The 16,039-nt window shown below is 44.0% G+C and overlaps 1 protein-coding gene across 1 annotated transcript in view; it reads left to right on the forward strand.

Moving 5' to 3' along the window:
• The first annotated feature begins 2,668 nt into the window (after positions 1 to 2,668).
• The window catches only part of ARHGAP32 (Rho GTPase activating protein 32), a 307,294-nt gene continuing 293,923 nt past the window's right edge, over positions 2,669 to 16,039 (forward strand). Inside the window, exon 1 of the mRNA XM_030794518.1 lies at positions 2,669 to 2,703. The gene's annotated coding sequence lies outside the window, so the exon portion shown is untranslated. The remainder of the gene's footprint in view (positions 2,704 to 16,039) is intronic.

Consider the following 16,039-nt stretch of genomic DNA (forward strand, 5'->3'; position numbering starts at 1 on the left):
CATATATAAGCTACACATTCAGTTATTTAACATTGGACAGACTTTTTCTTTTATAAGGAATGTTGCAATTTTTTGTGATTTATGTATTTAATCATTAAGGGTGTTATTAGGACAGAGGTAATTGATTATAAACATCTGAAATGCCAAGGGCAGATGGCTGCAGAGTTGCCCAGCAATCACAACTTCCAGTTCATATGCAGGTTTGGCAATAATAACTAGGACACAGGACATTTGGACAGTGTGGCCCAAGGAGAGGGAGTGCTGGCTCAGAATGAGGTTAAGGAGCATCATTGGCACCCTGAAACTTGCTCAAACACCTCTAATATTTGTAAAACACACATGGCATCCCTTTGTTCTCTTCTATAAACTAGATATACTACATATAAGGAGAGAAAGTTATGAAAATGTTTAGAGGCTCTGAAGTAAAATATCTGTGTCATGCAATGTATGCATAGTCCTAGCTCCTTTATATATTATGTACCTCCACCACTTAACCATAAACCATTTAACATCCATTCAGCTGCTGTGGCTGACTTTCAGGGTGCGGTGGTGAAATTGTGGGATGTGAAGGATTTCTGAAAAGAATGCATATTGTCATTGAGTAGCCAAGAGACTGGGGCCTTGGGCAAAACTTGCTTCTCATAGTGACTTGGTTTTCTGTCCCACACGACTTCCTCTTGCTGTCACAGGATGTTTGTGTTTAATGCTCAACAAACCCCTAGAACAACAAAAGCTACCTAATCCATACCTGTCCTTCTCTGGCAGAGATGGCTCTCTGTGGCCCGAAGATGAACCCTAGGGAATTGCTGCAGTTTGGTGAAAGAAGAGTTTTAAACTATGGCCTTACTATGCTGAAGTTGAAGGTCTCTAGTTTTTGTTCTTTACCTTGCTGTTTCTGTAGCACTTAGGAGGTATCTGTGAAGACCCTTATGAATCTCAAGTGCACCTGACTATTTCCAGCAGAGGGCTGCAATGCATTTTTTCAAGTTGGCTTCTTTCAAATGTTCCCATCCTAGTTTCTGCTTCTAGGCAAATCTTCTCATTCCATCCCTTCCCTAGTACTTGTTCTTTAAAGCAACTTTGATTACACTGAAGCTGGAAGAGTGGGATTATTGTGCATGCTCACTTCCCTAATTTCTCTCCAGGATGTGGTGAAACCCTGCTTCACGTATGCCCTTGAAATTCTGCTAATCGCGGTCAAGGCCACGTTTTATATTCAATGACTCCCACTGAAATGACTAAATGCTGAGTGGACCCAAATTACTGCAGTGACATTAGATGATGCAGTATTTGGCATCGGTAGGCTTGAGAATAAGAGTGAATTTTGTAGGTTAACCACCCCCAACATGTATTTAGATACCAAACTGAGTCAGGAGTGAAAGGTACATACTTGAAAGAAACAAATGAAAATAGAACGCGGCAGAATGTCAAGATATCTTTCCTGTATTCTGTGACACAGATGGTCGTTGCAGGTGGAAGTGCTGCACCGCCTTTGGGGGCTGAACAAAAGGAACAGGGGAAGCACCAAGGGCAGTGCCATCCACAGGCAGGGGGTTCCCAGTGAGCTCCTTCCCTTGTCTCCAAAACCTCTTTTCAGTCTAGCCATGCACCTTCAGGTTGGCCACTCTTTCACCCTTTCTTTTCCTTTCTCTCCCCTGCCATGCCACTTTCAATTTTCTGGTCCATAACTCTGAATGAAGAAGCCAACTGAAGGAACTTTTACGCCCCCGGATTCCAAATAATAACCGGGGCGCGTCCATTCTAGACCCAAATGTGCAAGGGATGGAGAGGCGAGGATCTTCCTGACTTGAGGCAACGCCCCCTCTCCTCCGCGGCGCGGTGACAGTGTTCTGGGGTCAGCTGGGAGTAGAGAGGAGCCACTGCCGTAGTCTCGGAGGATGCCTCTTCCCGGTGCTACTGCTGCTGCTGCTGCGGCGGCCGGTTTTTTATTTTTGCACCGCAGCACAATGCAGGGGCCGAGGCAACAGCCTACGTCGGGACCTCTCAGGCAGCGTCTCTACCCACTTTGGGTTCTCTGTCCCCCAGCCCCCCAGGGGCACCCGCCGAGCGTCTCTCGCCGCCCCCCCGCAGCGCACGTGCGCTCCCGGGACAACAGCAGGCGAGGCTTCGGCGCGCCCCCGCCCCCTCGGCCGCGCGCCCGCTCCGCCCGCCGCCCGCCCTCCTCGCGCGTGCTCGTGCCCGCGGCCGCGGCGGCGCGCCTCTTCTCCCCGCTGCGGGCGTCGCGGGTGCAGGAGGAGGCGGAGCGGAGGAGGCGGAGGCTGGGCGGGCGGCGGGCTCCGGCGGGGGCACGCGCCGGCCAGCTGGGCGGGGGCGCTGCGGGGGCGGCCCGAAGGCGTCAGGGTGAGGGGCTCTGGAGCCCGAGGACCCGCGTCCCCGGGGGCCGACTCCGCCGCGGGAGGGCGAGCGCGGTGCGTGCCGGAGGTGGGGACTTGGAGGCCGCGGCCCGGCGCCCCCGCCCCCGAGCCTGACGGGGCGCGAGGCGGGATGAGGCGCTGGCGCGGGGGACGCCCGGCCGAGCCCCCGCGGCTGCCCTCGGCGGCCAGGTGCTAGGCTCGGCGGCGCGGGCGGCGCTCGGCGGCGGCGGCGGGCGGAGGGCGTCGGGCCCGGCCCGCGGAGGGCAGACACGGAGCGGCCAGCGGGGCGCAGGGACGCCGCGGCGGCGCGGCGGGGCCGCGGGGCTCGGTAAGGCGGGCGCGCGGGAGGGCCGGGGGCGCCGGTGACGTGGGCAGGCCCCGCGGGGAAGGCTGCGGGCGCCTCTCTTTCCTTCTTAGAAAATATTCTTTTTAGAGTGAGGGTTGCGGATCGCATGCTCCCGGAGGAGCCTCTCGGTTGTCCCCCCGCCCCCAGCCCCATCTCCCCGGCCTCCCGGGGCGGACGGCGCTGCGGGCCCACCGCCTCCCGCGCCCGCGCCCCGCGTTCCCCGCGCTCCCCGCGGCCTCCGCGAGCCGGGCGTTCGGACGGCGTTCTGGCCTGCTGCAGCGCTCTCCGCCCCGGGCCCAAGGCGGGCGGCAGCCGCGACTCCCGGGAGCGGCCGAGTGGGGGCTCCAGGGACACCGGCGCTCCCGGAGGAGCCGCGGGAGCGTTTCCCTCCGCTGCCCGCGGGCGACATCGCGGGTCCCGCCCCCAGGTGTGCGTGGGCCCCGCGGGGCCAGAGGTCTCTGCTCCCCTAGGCTCCCGTGGAGCTTCCCCCTTCGTCTTTCCAATTGACTGAAGTTGCCGCTGCATGTTGGACGACGGTTTTTCCCCCTCGCTTCCTCGCCACCCCTGTATCTTGGTTTCCCGTTTTGTTGACTTTATCAAATATTTATGTTAAAGATTTTCTTAAGCAGTACACAGGAAACGGTAGGGAGAGAAAATCAGACTCGGTTTCTTAGCTTTAGTTTATCTTGGACCTTTTATAGCTTCACCTTCTGTTTGTGAAACTCGAAGATGGAAAGGAGGAGGAGACCCAAGCAGAATGCTTGGGATGCAGTTTAATAGTCATCTTTTAGGAAATAGAATTTAGATAATTATAATTTTGATCCGAATGCAGTTACAATCTGTCTTTAAAATGCTTGGGGCGCTACGTGATGCTACATGGCTAGCTGGCAGCTGGGCCATAGCATTGTTGTCAGCATCTCTTTTATTTTCTATTCTTTCAGAGTTTTATTTGGCACAGATTTAGACCTTTTAAGTCAGTCTGAATGGGAATAACTTTTCTGATACATTGGTTGCTTTTGTAAACATTGTCTATGTTTGTATTTCTATTGGAAGAAGAAAAAGCAAATGGTGCTGGAGTGCGGTGGCTTTAAGAGTCTACACAGTTTGCTAGTTTGAATCAGTAGTTGGATTTGTTGTAGTATTTTTGAATATTTATGGTTGTGACTCAATATATCCTTCCTTATTGGGTACATTGAAGTCTGAGAATCGATATTTATTCCTTGGACTTGAGTGTGAAGGAAAGAGAAGCTTTAATTACTACTATAACATGACCTCAAAGTTTTTCAAGTACTTATTGGTGTGTTTTCTTTTTAATGGGGCTGTTTGTGAAGATGAGGCATTAGGATGTTGTGATTTACATTTTCAGGAATGTCTGGAGTCGGATTCATTCTTGGAATTGGATATATGGTGATGCTTCATAGAGCAAGTGTCTCTATGGAAGTGTCAGGTTGGATTGTGTTTAAGCCAGTTATCTTCGTGCCGTGGTCCCTATAGCAGTCCGTGTATAAAGCAGCACTTTGGACAGAGACTTGTCTGGACACAGCTAGGGTGGAAGCCCAGTTTACTGTATGATCGTTCACATTGAGGTGGGTGACAGGGTGAAGTAGTGGGGGAGAAAAACACAAGTGGGACAGAGAGGAAATGTTAGTTGGAAGGACCTTCTCCAGTTATGTAACTGTTTTGTTTTCTAGGGAGAGACTAAGAACCAGCAAGACAGGCTCAACTGTCTTTAGAGCCTTTGATGTTGGTTTGAATTCCAGTAGTTATGTTCCTTCTGTGTTCATTTCCCAACCTCCGTATCATTTTCCAGTCACCAAAAGCTTTTCTGAAGTTGGCCTGCGACTCTAATGGCAATACATTCATCCCTACTTCTCTCTCTCTCTGTGCTATATAAACGATGTTTTTATTGTTGCTTGTTCTCTCTTGACTTATTCAAGTGTTTTCCTTCCCAAGCTGACCTGAGTATATTATCTGCACACTATATGTTGATCGTAGACGCATGTAATAAATGTTAAGGACTAGCCATCTGTTTTCTTCATAAGGCGGTGGTAGCAAAACAATGAAACAAAAAGGAACTTAACATAGTTGAACTTGTAAAGAGTAAGACTAATATTCTTGAGAATTTTTCGAGTTTAACCCATGATTGTGAAGTCCAGTGTCCATGGAAGTAGTCAAGAGGCAGCAAGAACTTGAAGTTAGGCTGTGGTTGCAGTTCTGCCCCATAGTAGCTGTGTGACAGTGTACCTTCCTTGGACAAGCTATTTACATTTCTGAGCTTGTTTGCATTTTATAAAATAGAGATAAGAAGGCTTGCATTGTCTTTCTTACAGAGTTGTGAAGGATCAGATGATAGAAAGGATATGAAAATGCTCTGCAGAACTATTTTTAAATATGTAAAGTGTTGTTGTCATTACGTATAAACTTAGTTTCAAACCTGTATTACCTGGCAAATTGGCCTAGCAAACTCTTTTAAATGTTGCAACAGAAATTTAAAAAACATGCAGATAAAGGCTGGGCAGGGTGGCTTACACCTCTAATCAAATGCTTTGGCAGGCAGAGGTGGGAGGATCCCTTGAGGCCAGGAGTTTGAGACCAGTCTGGGCAGCATAGAGAGGCCCAGTCTTTACAGAAAATCAAATAAAAACCATTGGCTGAGTGTAGTAGCACACACCTGTAGTCCTGGCTGCTCGGGAGGTTGAGATGGAAGGATCGCTTGAGCCCAGGAATTAGGGGTTGCAGTGAGCTATCATTGTGCCACTGCCTTCGAGCCTGGTCAACAGAGTGAGACCCTGTCTCAAAACAACAACAACAAAAACAGATAAGGAATGAGAACGTGTTAGATTTCTTCTAGTTCCAAAATTCTGTGGCTCTGTCTTATTTAGAAAATCCACCGGTAGTACTTGCAATTCCAGTACCTGGAATTTTCAATTATTTGGAGACAGATCAAGTTTATTGAGACTGTGAGCTACTGCTGCTGCTGCTTTTTAAAATTTAATAGAGTCAGGGTCATGCTATGTTGCACAGGCTGGCCTCCAAATTCTGGGCTGAAGCGATCTTTCCACGTTGCCCTCCTGAACAGCTGGGACTACTGGCCTGTGCCAAGGCTGGACAAGACTTTGAACTTCTTTAAAGTATCAGTTCACAATACCAAAGGAGGTTACAAGTTAATGATTTGTAAGAACTGTTTAGTAAAAAATATTTTATATTTGTCTGCATTATTTAGGGAAGGGATGGGCAAACTCTAGCCTGCAGGCCGTATCTGGCCCATGGCTAAGGATGATTTTTATATTTTTAAATGGTTGAAAACAATCAAAAGAAGGATAAAATTTCATGTCATGAGAATGATATAAAACGCAAATGTCAGTGTCCTTCAGTAAAGTTTTATAGGAATACAGTCACTCATTCATTCTTGTGTCTGTGGCCGCTTTGGCAGTGCAGCAGCAGAGTGGAGTACTTTCATAGCTCGGCCGGCAAAGCCTCAAGTATTTATTATCTGGTTCTTTAAAAGTTTTCCAACCCCCGATTTAGGACTTAACTTTTTTTTTTTTACTTTAATTAGCATATGTGTTATTTCCTATCATAGCCATTATAAGGTTAAGAATCCTGGAAAGGTACTAATTTTTGTTTTGGAGCCAGATAGACTTGGGTTCACATACCAGCTATGATATTTATAAACATTGATCCTGGACAGACTAATTAATGTCGTGGGACCTCAGAGATTTCTTTTGTGACCAGGGAATATCAGTAGTATCTACCTTGAAAGGTTGTAGTGAGGATTAAATGAAATGGTACATGTTAAGGCGTAACACAATCTCTGACATACAGTAAGCACTCAGTAAGTGATAGATGATGATGATTAGAAACTCTACCCTGAAAGTATGCCTAAAATATTGTATATTACCATCACCTCCAGATTATAGTTATTTTCCTGAGTGGTATGCTGTTTGCTATAGAATTTTCTCCTTTGCTGAAACTTAGTTTAGTTAACAGCTGATAAGCAGAATAACTTGAGAAATTTCCTGTATGCTGTAGTGTATTTTTATTAATCACTTGCTGACTTAAGATAATTAAGAATGGGTGGAAAGATACTTCTCTTCTATTTTTCATAGATCCTGATTCTTGATAATTTCCTGGTAATGTTCTTATGTTTATAAATTGGATTTAAATACCACTTCTATTTTGGTACTGGTACTGGCGTTTTTTTTTTTTTTTTAGAAAGATGAGTGAGAAAAGTCGGTTTTGATTAGGCCGGGGTTGGATAATTTTCCCCATATGTATATATACTCTAAAGTCTTCCTTATGATTTGCATTAACATCTTTATGACATGCTCCTCAGAGTTGAAATAATAAAAGGTAATTTTTTTTCTAAATGGATCTAGTTTATTATCCAGAGACTTTTATATTATGCTGCTTTTTGAAGTATTTGATTTAAATTATCTTACAATTGAGAAATTTGGTGTGCCTCTCAACTTCAAATGCTGGTTTATTAACATTAATCTCAAACTAAGAGTGAGCAAATAAAAAAGGCCATTGTTCTGAGTGAGTTAAACAAAACAGAATTGGGGTCATTGTGGCTCTTGCAGTTCTGCAGACTGTATGGTTTCTTGGCCTTAGCTGATGCTTCAGTGAAGTGAGATGATCCAGAGGAGATAGGGGAGGGCACTAATGTTCCCACACTGTCCTCGGTGAAACAGTGAGATGGAGGCAGAAGGACTCTTCCATAAAACCAGTGAACAGCACCTGGAAAGCTACAGGGTTCTGATTATAGCACCTCAAAAAAAGTAGACCTAAAGAAGACGAGATGGCAACAGAGTTTTCTCTTAAGGTTAAAAAACAATCCAAACCAGACATTTCCTATCTGGAGAGATGAAGCTTGAGCAGGAATATTCCCCAAGGTAGTAGAGTGTAAGGATTTTATAAAATAGATATTTTCAGTTTTACTGGACAAGGGAGGGCTATTGTATTTAAAGGAGATTGTTTTAGGACAAGTAAGAGGAAGTGAGAAATGGGTGTTTGGTTTAATTTCTCATGAGAAAAACATGAATCTGAATGTCCAGAATAGAAGTAAAATTCTGGCTTTCAGAAACAGTTTTTTTTTTTTTTTTTGCTTCCGGCTATGTATCTATTTACTATTTTATTTCATATCCTGGATTATAATATACATAATATTGGAGGCTGTGGAGATGGAAAGCATTGAGAGGAAAAGCATGTGTGAATCATTCGTTATGGAAATGTTATGTTCAATTTGTCTCTATTTGAAAAGATAAGCATCATACTCCAGGAGAGAATCTTCTAGAAAATTCTATCAGTTTGCCCTAAAAATAGTAAAATCCTTATTTGGATTTCAGCCTTGTGATGTGAGGCAAGCCATTTGACTGCACTGCTTTTATTCCCTCTGTGTAGCGTGGAAACAGTAACTCTTGTTCCTCCTTTCATTGGAGAAATATAGGTGGTTGAAGGACTCTTAAGATGAGTAGGATTTTCAGTAGTTGTGCAGAATATATCATGTGAAGTTCAGTAATTACCCAGGATATCAAACAGAGACCAAAAATGTGAAGCAACTTTTAACAGGAAAATGAGTTTTGAACCTGGAGTCAAGAGGACCTGGATATTTGTCTTGGCTCTGTTGTAAACAGCTTGTGACTTTGGACAAGTAATTTCTGTCTCCAAAGGTCCAGTTTCCATTGACCTACCTAAGGAGAATCTGACAGACCTTCCTTCTTATTTTATATTCAGTGGCCCTCCAGATTAAGTAGGAATAGCAATCCTGACACAGTAGGATAAGGGAAACCACATCTCTTTGTATCTGTGAACCGAAAAGTATCCACTGAGTACATCAGTGTATCTCCTGCCATGCTTCAAGCAGTGGAAAATAGGTAAGAAGGTGTCGTTGAGTTTTTGCCCTTAGGAGGTGTTCATTTCATGGGAAGACAAACTATTTTATGAAAAGGAATATTATACGTAAGCAAGGAGATAGTGGAATGATCTGGCAGTTTGAGGACTTGCGATGTACTATTGGAGAGGATACTTTGTAGCCTTGTGACCTTGAACATGTAAAATGGGCTTTCTAGACTCCTCCAACTCTGAAATTTGGTCATTCTGTCTTTGATGGAGAAGCAGCAGCTCTGAATCAACCTGTTGGTAGACAACCCAAGTAAGAACTGCTCAATTAAAGCCAGATTTTTACACATATTCTGCGTAATTGATTTAGATCTCATTTCTTCTTGCCTGCAGGTCTTCTATTCCAGCAGTTTTCTTTCCTAAGATACCATTCTCTCTTTACTGAATCCTCTTTCAGTTAGCATCCATGCCTTTTGTTGCTTGCAGCAGTGATAACTAGTTGTCTACCCAATGCCATTCTCTGAGGCTTTCTTTTAGTATATAGGATCCTCAGGGTTTATCTGGGCACACGTTGGCCCAGCTAGAAACTACATTTCCTAGCTTCTCTTTTATAGTTGGATGTGGACTAAATTCTGGCTAAATGGACGTGGACATAAGTGGTATGTCTGATTTCTGGGTTGTGGCCTTAGAAAGGAAGCTAATCATTTTCTATTTTCTCTTTATCCCCTTTTGCAGATGAGAGTGTAGGATGTTAACACACTGATGGGGCATATTATTCAACCTGCAAAGGTGAGGGCAACACCTTAGCGGGAGATGAATGAATAAGATGGATTTTTAGGTGATCTTGTGGAGCAGAACTGCCTCCTAGCCTTGTACTTCTCATTTATCTTTGGGTGGTTAGGTGAGAGAGGAATAAGGTTTTATCTCTTGAGCTACTGATGCCTTAAATGAATAAATCAGGCCTTTTAAACCACCTCTACCTTGGGATCCCCTTCATTTACATTTATTGCCCTTTTTTTTTTGTTTCCTTTTGCAGCAGAAATTTCAAGAGTTGTTTATATTTGCTGTCCCTTCTTCTTCACCACTGATTCTTTAGCCTGATCATTTGAGCTCATCATATGAATTACTCTTCCTGTCAGTGACTTCTTCCTCTACCTCCCCCAAGTCTTTACCATTTCAGTAAGTGGCATCATCAGCCACCACTTGTGCAGGCCAGAACCCCTGGAATCATCCTTATCCTTGATTTCTTTTTTTTCTTCCACTCCACTGAAATTGTTTTTAATCAAGACTGCAGTGACCTGGATCTTGCCAAAGCTAGTGGTCAGTTCAGTGTTTGTATCTTATTTGACCTCTCATCAGCATTTCACAGTGGCCAACTTTACTACTTTTGACTTCTTAGTTGTTGATTCTCATTTTCTATATGCTTTTGCCAGTTTAGCTCTACTTTCCCACTCCTTGAAAATTTGGAATGTCCCTCAGGTGATTTCATCCAATTTTTGGTTTCAAATATCATTTATATGCCGATGAGGCTCAAATTCTTATTTCTAGTACTGACTTTTTTTCCCCCTTGAGCTCTAGACTCATGTAACTCCATGCCTCTGCTTGGATGTCTAATGGATACCTCAAAGGCAGCATGAACAAAGGAGGGCTATCAATTACTCTTCCTGTCGGTAACTTCTTCCTCTACCTCCCCCAAGTCTTCACCATCTCAGTAAGTGGCGTCATCATCCACCACTTGTGCAGGCCAGAACCCCTAGATTCTTCCTCCTCCTTGATTTCTTTTTTCCTCCTCATCTCATGTTAAGTCTTGTCACCTCCACCTTTATAATGTAAACTGAACCTGACTACGTCTCACTTTTTTCACTGGGAAAAACCTAGGCTAAGCTAGTAGGCTTTATTGTCTGGCAAACTGCCAGCAGACTTCCCTGCTTCTACTCCTGTCCCTGCCCTTCCCCTCATTCTTACCATACACAGGAGCCAAAATGATGTTAAACGTTAGTCAGATCATATCATTCTGCTTACTGGCTTTCCAATACACTTAATGCTAAAACAAAAGCTTAACATTTTACCATGGAAATAAACCCTTCATTTTGATCGCTTATGAGGCTCCATATCAGTCTTAACCAGGGAAGATTTTCTCCTCAGGTGATGTCTGGAGGCATTCTTGGTTGTCGCAGATTGGGGTAGGTTGCTACTGGCATCTAGTGGGTAGAGACCAAAGTGGCTGCCAAACATCCAACATCCAATAATGCACAGGACAACTCCCAGCAGCAAAAATTATGTGGTCCAAAATGTTTGTAATGTGTGATAATGGCTCCTGGATGCTTCTCTGATCCATCTTCTGCTCTCTCTTCTTTTCTTCTTTGTTCACCGGGCTACAGTTTCTTTTTTTTTTTTTTTAAGAGACTTTATTTTTAGGTTCACAGCAAAACTGAGCTAAAGGTGCAGAGGTTTCCTATATACCCCTTGTCTTTACACATATGCAGCTTTCCCTATTATCAGCATCCCACATCAGAGTCGCGTATTTGTTACAGTTGATGAGCCTACATTGAAACGTCATTATCACCCAAAGTCCATAGGGTGATCCTATCACCCGAAGTCCATAGGTTACATTAGGATTCACTCATTTTTCCCACTTGTTCTGAGAGGAAAAAAAAAAAAAAAGACTTACTCTTGGTGTTGTACCTTCTATGGATTTGGACAAATTAATAATGACATGTATCCACATCATAGTGTCTTATAGAGTAGTTTGACTCTGCTGAAAATCCTCTGTGATTTGGCTATTCATCCCTCCCTCTCCCCAACCCCTGTCAACCACCAGCCTTTTTACTGTTTCCATACTTTTGCCTTTTCCAGAATGTCATATAGTTAGAATCATAGAGTATGTAGCCTCTTCAGACTAGCTTCTTTCACTTAGAATAAACATTTAAGTTTCTTCCCTGTCTTTTCGTGGCTTGATTGTTAATTTCTTTTTTTTTTTTTTGAGACGGAGTCTCGGTCTGTCGCCCAGGCTGGAGTGCAGTGGCGCAATCTCGGCTCACTGCAAGCTCCGCCTCCCGGGTTCACGCCATTCTCCTGCCTCAGCCTCTCCAAGTAGCTGGGACTACAGGCGTCCGCCACCACGCCTGGCTAATTTTTTGTATTTTTAGTAGAGACAGGGTTTCACCGTGGTCTCGATCTCCTGACCTCGTGATCCGCCCGCCTCGGCCTCCCAAGTGCTGGGATTACAAGCGTGAGCCACTGCGTCCGGCCTTGTTAATTTCTTTTTTTAGTGCTGAGTAATATTCCATTGTCTGGATATACTGCAGTTTATTCATTCACCTGCTGAAGGACATCTTAGTTGCTTCCAAGTTTTGGCAGCTATGGATAAAGTTGCTACAGTCATCCATGTGCGGTTTTTTTTTTTTTTTAAATAAGTAAGTTTTCATCTTGTGTAAATACCTAAGCATGCGATTGCGGGATCATATGTTAAGAATAAGTTTAGTTTTGCAAGAAACTGCAACACTGTCTTCCCAAGCGATGTGCCATTTTACAACCTCACCAGTAGCGAATGAGAGTTCCTATTGCCCCACATCCTTGTCCACATTTGGTGTTGTCAGTGTTTTAGATTTTGGCCATACTTATGGGTGTGTGGTATATGACATTATTTCTTCCCTTTGAATAAAAGCACGTTCTGTCTTAGGGATTTGTGCTTGCTGTTCCTTTTACTTAAAATGACTTATTTTTAATTTTTTTTAGAGACAGGGTTTTACTCTGTCACCCAGGATGGAGTGATCATAGCTCATTGTAACCTCGAATTCCTGGGCTCAGGTGATCCTCCTACAGCAGCCTTCCAAGGAGCTAAGACTATAGGTGCGTGCTGCTGTGCCAGGCTAATTTTTGTAAGTTTTGTAGAGACGAAGTCTCTCTATGTTGCCCAGGCTGGTGTCAAACTCCTGGGCTCAAGGGATACACCTGCCTCAGCCTCTCAAAGTGTTGGGATTATAGGCGTGAGTTACGGCGCCTGGCCTTGTACTTCTTTTAAGTCTCAACATGGCTGCCTTCTTCCTCTCCCTGAGAGACCATCATGCTTACCTGTATATGTAGCACCCCCACCTCTTTCTTTTATATCATCCCATTTTGTCTTCTTCATATTCATTTATTATTTGCTTATTTGTTTAGTTAATTAATTTATTTTTTGAGACAGGGCCTCATTTTGTCACCCAGGCTGGAGTGCTGTGGCACGATCTCAGCTCACTGAAGCCTCGACTTACTGGGCTCAAGCAGTTCTCCCACCTCAGCCCCCAAGTAGCTGGGATTACAGGTGTGCACCACCATGCCTGGCTAATTTTTGTATTTTTAAATAGAGATGGAGTTTCACTGTGTTGCCCAGGCTGGTCTCGAACTCCTGGACTCAAGTGATTCAACTGCCTTGGCCTCCCAAAGCTCTGGGATTATAGGCATGAGCAACTGTGCCCGGCCATGTGTTTAATTTATAACCCCCCTCTCTCTGAGCTACTCAAGGGGTGAGGGCTTTGTCTAGGCTCCTGCTGTATCTCTAGCATTCCTACTTAATAAACATTTGTTGATGATAGAGAGGTGCTAGAGTCACTTTTAGGAATGGAGCAGGGTTTTCAGCAATAATGACAAGTCACAGGATCCAGCTGGTAGCAGTAGAGAAGGTTGTGATTTGCTGGAGGGTGAAAAATCCATTGAGACAAGGCTGCTTTGGTCTTCTATTTAGTAACTTATTTTGAAGAGTGGAGGAATTCACCTTTTTTTTTTTTTTTTTTTTTTTTTTGAGGAGGCAAATGACAAAAGAGCGAGATGACAGGAACTTTTTAAGAAAGAAAGGTTACTTCAGGGTGTAACTTTGGTTTTGCCTGTGTCTCATACCACTAGTCTCTGCATATAGAGCTGTATCTTCATATTGCCGCCATATAGGCCCCCAGGGAATATGCCATCTGCCTTTCTCTAATATCAGAATTCCTTCCACATTTCCTTGGGAGGTAATTACTTATCCTGTGCTTCTTTATTTTTACTGTCTAAAAACTCAGTTATTCACATGACCGACTAACTTTTTAAAAGAGTTCTTATTGTTAGGAAATGTATCTCATTCTATGAAATTGGAACATTACTGCATGCATTTCTGACTCCACACAGATCTGCTTTATTTTTCACGTGATAGCTCTTTAGCTGTCTGTGAAAAATGGCTGGTTCTTTTATCTTCCCACCAGTCTTTTCTCTTTCTAGGCTCAGTGTATTCATTTTCTTCAACTATTCCTCATAGGACAAGGTTTTTAGATTATTTTTCAGGCCCATCCCTAACATTTTTGGGACTTGGGGCAAGGATACAAATTACAGATCTGCTATGGTTTGGATATTTGACCCCTCCAAACCTCACGTTGAAATTTGATCCCCAACATTGGAGGTGGGGCCTAATAGGAGGTATTTGGGTCATGATAGTGGAGCCTTCATGTCTACATTAATGCCTTCCATGGGTGGGGGGTGAGTGAGTGAGCTGTCCCTCTGTTAGTTCCCCACAGAGAGCTGGTTGTGGAAAAGAGCCTGGTACCTCCCTCCACTTGCTTCCTCTCTCACCATGTGATCTCGGCACATGATGGCTCCCCTTTGCCTTCTGCCGTGAGTAGAAGCAGCCTGAAGCTTTCACCAGATGCCTGACCTTCCAGCCAGCAGAATCGTGTACCAAATAAATCTTCTTTATAAATTACCCAATTTCAGGTGTTCCTTTATAGCAGTACTAAACGGACTAAGATGAGGTTCATATATCTATCAAGTTATGAATCAAGTTAACTGATAAATAGAAAATGTTCCATTGCCGATTTTATCAAATAAAACTTCATAGTAACCTAGATCAGAGTCAAAGAGAGAATTCAGATTCCTCTGAGTTTGTTTTTTTGTTTTGTTTTTGAGACAGAATCTTGCTTTGTTGCCGAGGCTGGAGCGGAGTCCAGTGGCATGATCTTGGCTTACTGAAACCTCCGCCTCCCAGGTTCAAGTGATTTTCCTGCCTCAACCTCCTGAGTAGCTGAGGGACCACAGGTATGTGCCATCACGCCCTGCTAATTTTTACATTTTTATTAGAGAGACGGGGTTTCACCATATTGGCCAGGCTGGTCTTGAACTCCTGATCTCAAGTCATCCACCCTCCTTGGCCTCCCAACTCTGAGTTTGTTTTTAGAACAAGCTGAAGTGCAGAGAGCCAGCCTCTGACCTGAGGTCTTCTTCTCTTCCCCAGGTTCCTTGAACTATGAAGTTTGCATGTGCATGTCTGTGGAACTCCAGCCTTTACACCCTTCAAACAGCAGCTCTTTGACCATTCTTTGGCCTAGGGTTGTAAATACTATTGGTTGGGTCATCTGTCCTTAGGAGAACTGACTCAGGGAAGAGGCCTGAGCAGACCCTGGAAGAGGTGGGAAATTTTGGGGTCCCGGTCAAGATGAGGGCTGGGGCACGTAGGCTGCAGATGGGCACATCCTTTAGGCCCTTAGCACAACTGGCCTCATGGTCAGGGGTATGGTTAGAGGAAGGCCAGTGCAAGGCCCTCTAAAGCTTGAGGCCTAGGATGGGTGCCATTGCTTAGGTCTAAGCAGTACTGTTCTATGCAAGTAAAACTCTGGTTTTGGTCCTATTGCTAGAGTTGGTTATTGTGGAAAATGGTACAATCTCTCTTACGGTGCCTCAAATTAGATATGATATTTTAGTTAGAGCTTCCTAACCAGTGTGCCAGCAGTTCTCTGAATGTGTTACAGATGGGCCAGAAATATTGATTCCCTTAGTTCTCAGGATTGTCAGGGGCGGAGTGGCAAGAGCTTCTAGGCTGATCACTTTTCCAGCAGGATGGCCTATTTACCCCAGGGTGCCTGTACCAGTGCTATTATGCTACCAGTATCAGGTATTTTATGCACAGCTTTAGGAGCATATATATATATTTTTTAATGAACATTATCACTTGGTCCACCTCAAAGTGTAAGGGGTGTCACAGTAGGTTTTGTGCCCTTCTTATTAGTAAGGAAATAGATCCAGGTTAAGTCACTTATCCAGTGACATTTTCTTACTTAAGTAGGCCAGTTGAAACTAGGACTCCATTTTTATGACTTATTTTGGTATTTCTCTCTACTAACCCAAATTGTGTTCCGTGTACCTTTTTTTGGGATAACTTGTCACTCTTGTTCATCTAGGGCTTGTAGGGAATTACATTTTTTAGAGCTTTCTCTCCCAAATTTTGTTACATTGTTTTCCTTTTATTGTTATTTTTTAATCTAAATATTCAATTTTATGTTTAATCCCTACTAAATAGAATTATTTTTATGAGATTCAAGCAATTGATGCAGCATCTTGAAACTGGATTTTATGTGTTACTCATTTTTTATAGCTCTCTTCTTTAGATTAGTATTATATTTAGTTACTACAGTAATGTTTGTATGAAATGGTCACCTCAAACTCAATTTATATAAGGTTAGCTTACATAAGGCAG

The sequence above is a fragment of the Nomascus leucogenys genome, chromosome 15 (assembly GCF_006542625.1).
Source record: "Nomascus leucogenys isolate Asia chromosome 15, Asia_NLE_v1, whole genome shotgun sequence".
Lineage (NCBI taxonomy): Eukaryota > Metazoa > Chordata > Mammalia > Primates > Hylobatidae > Nomascus > Nomascus leucogenys.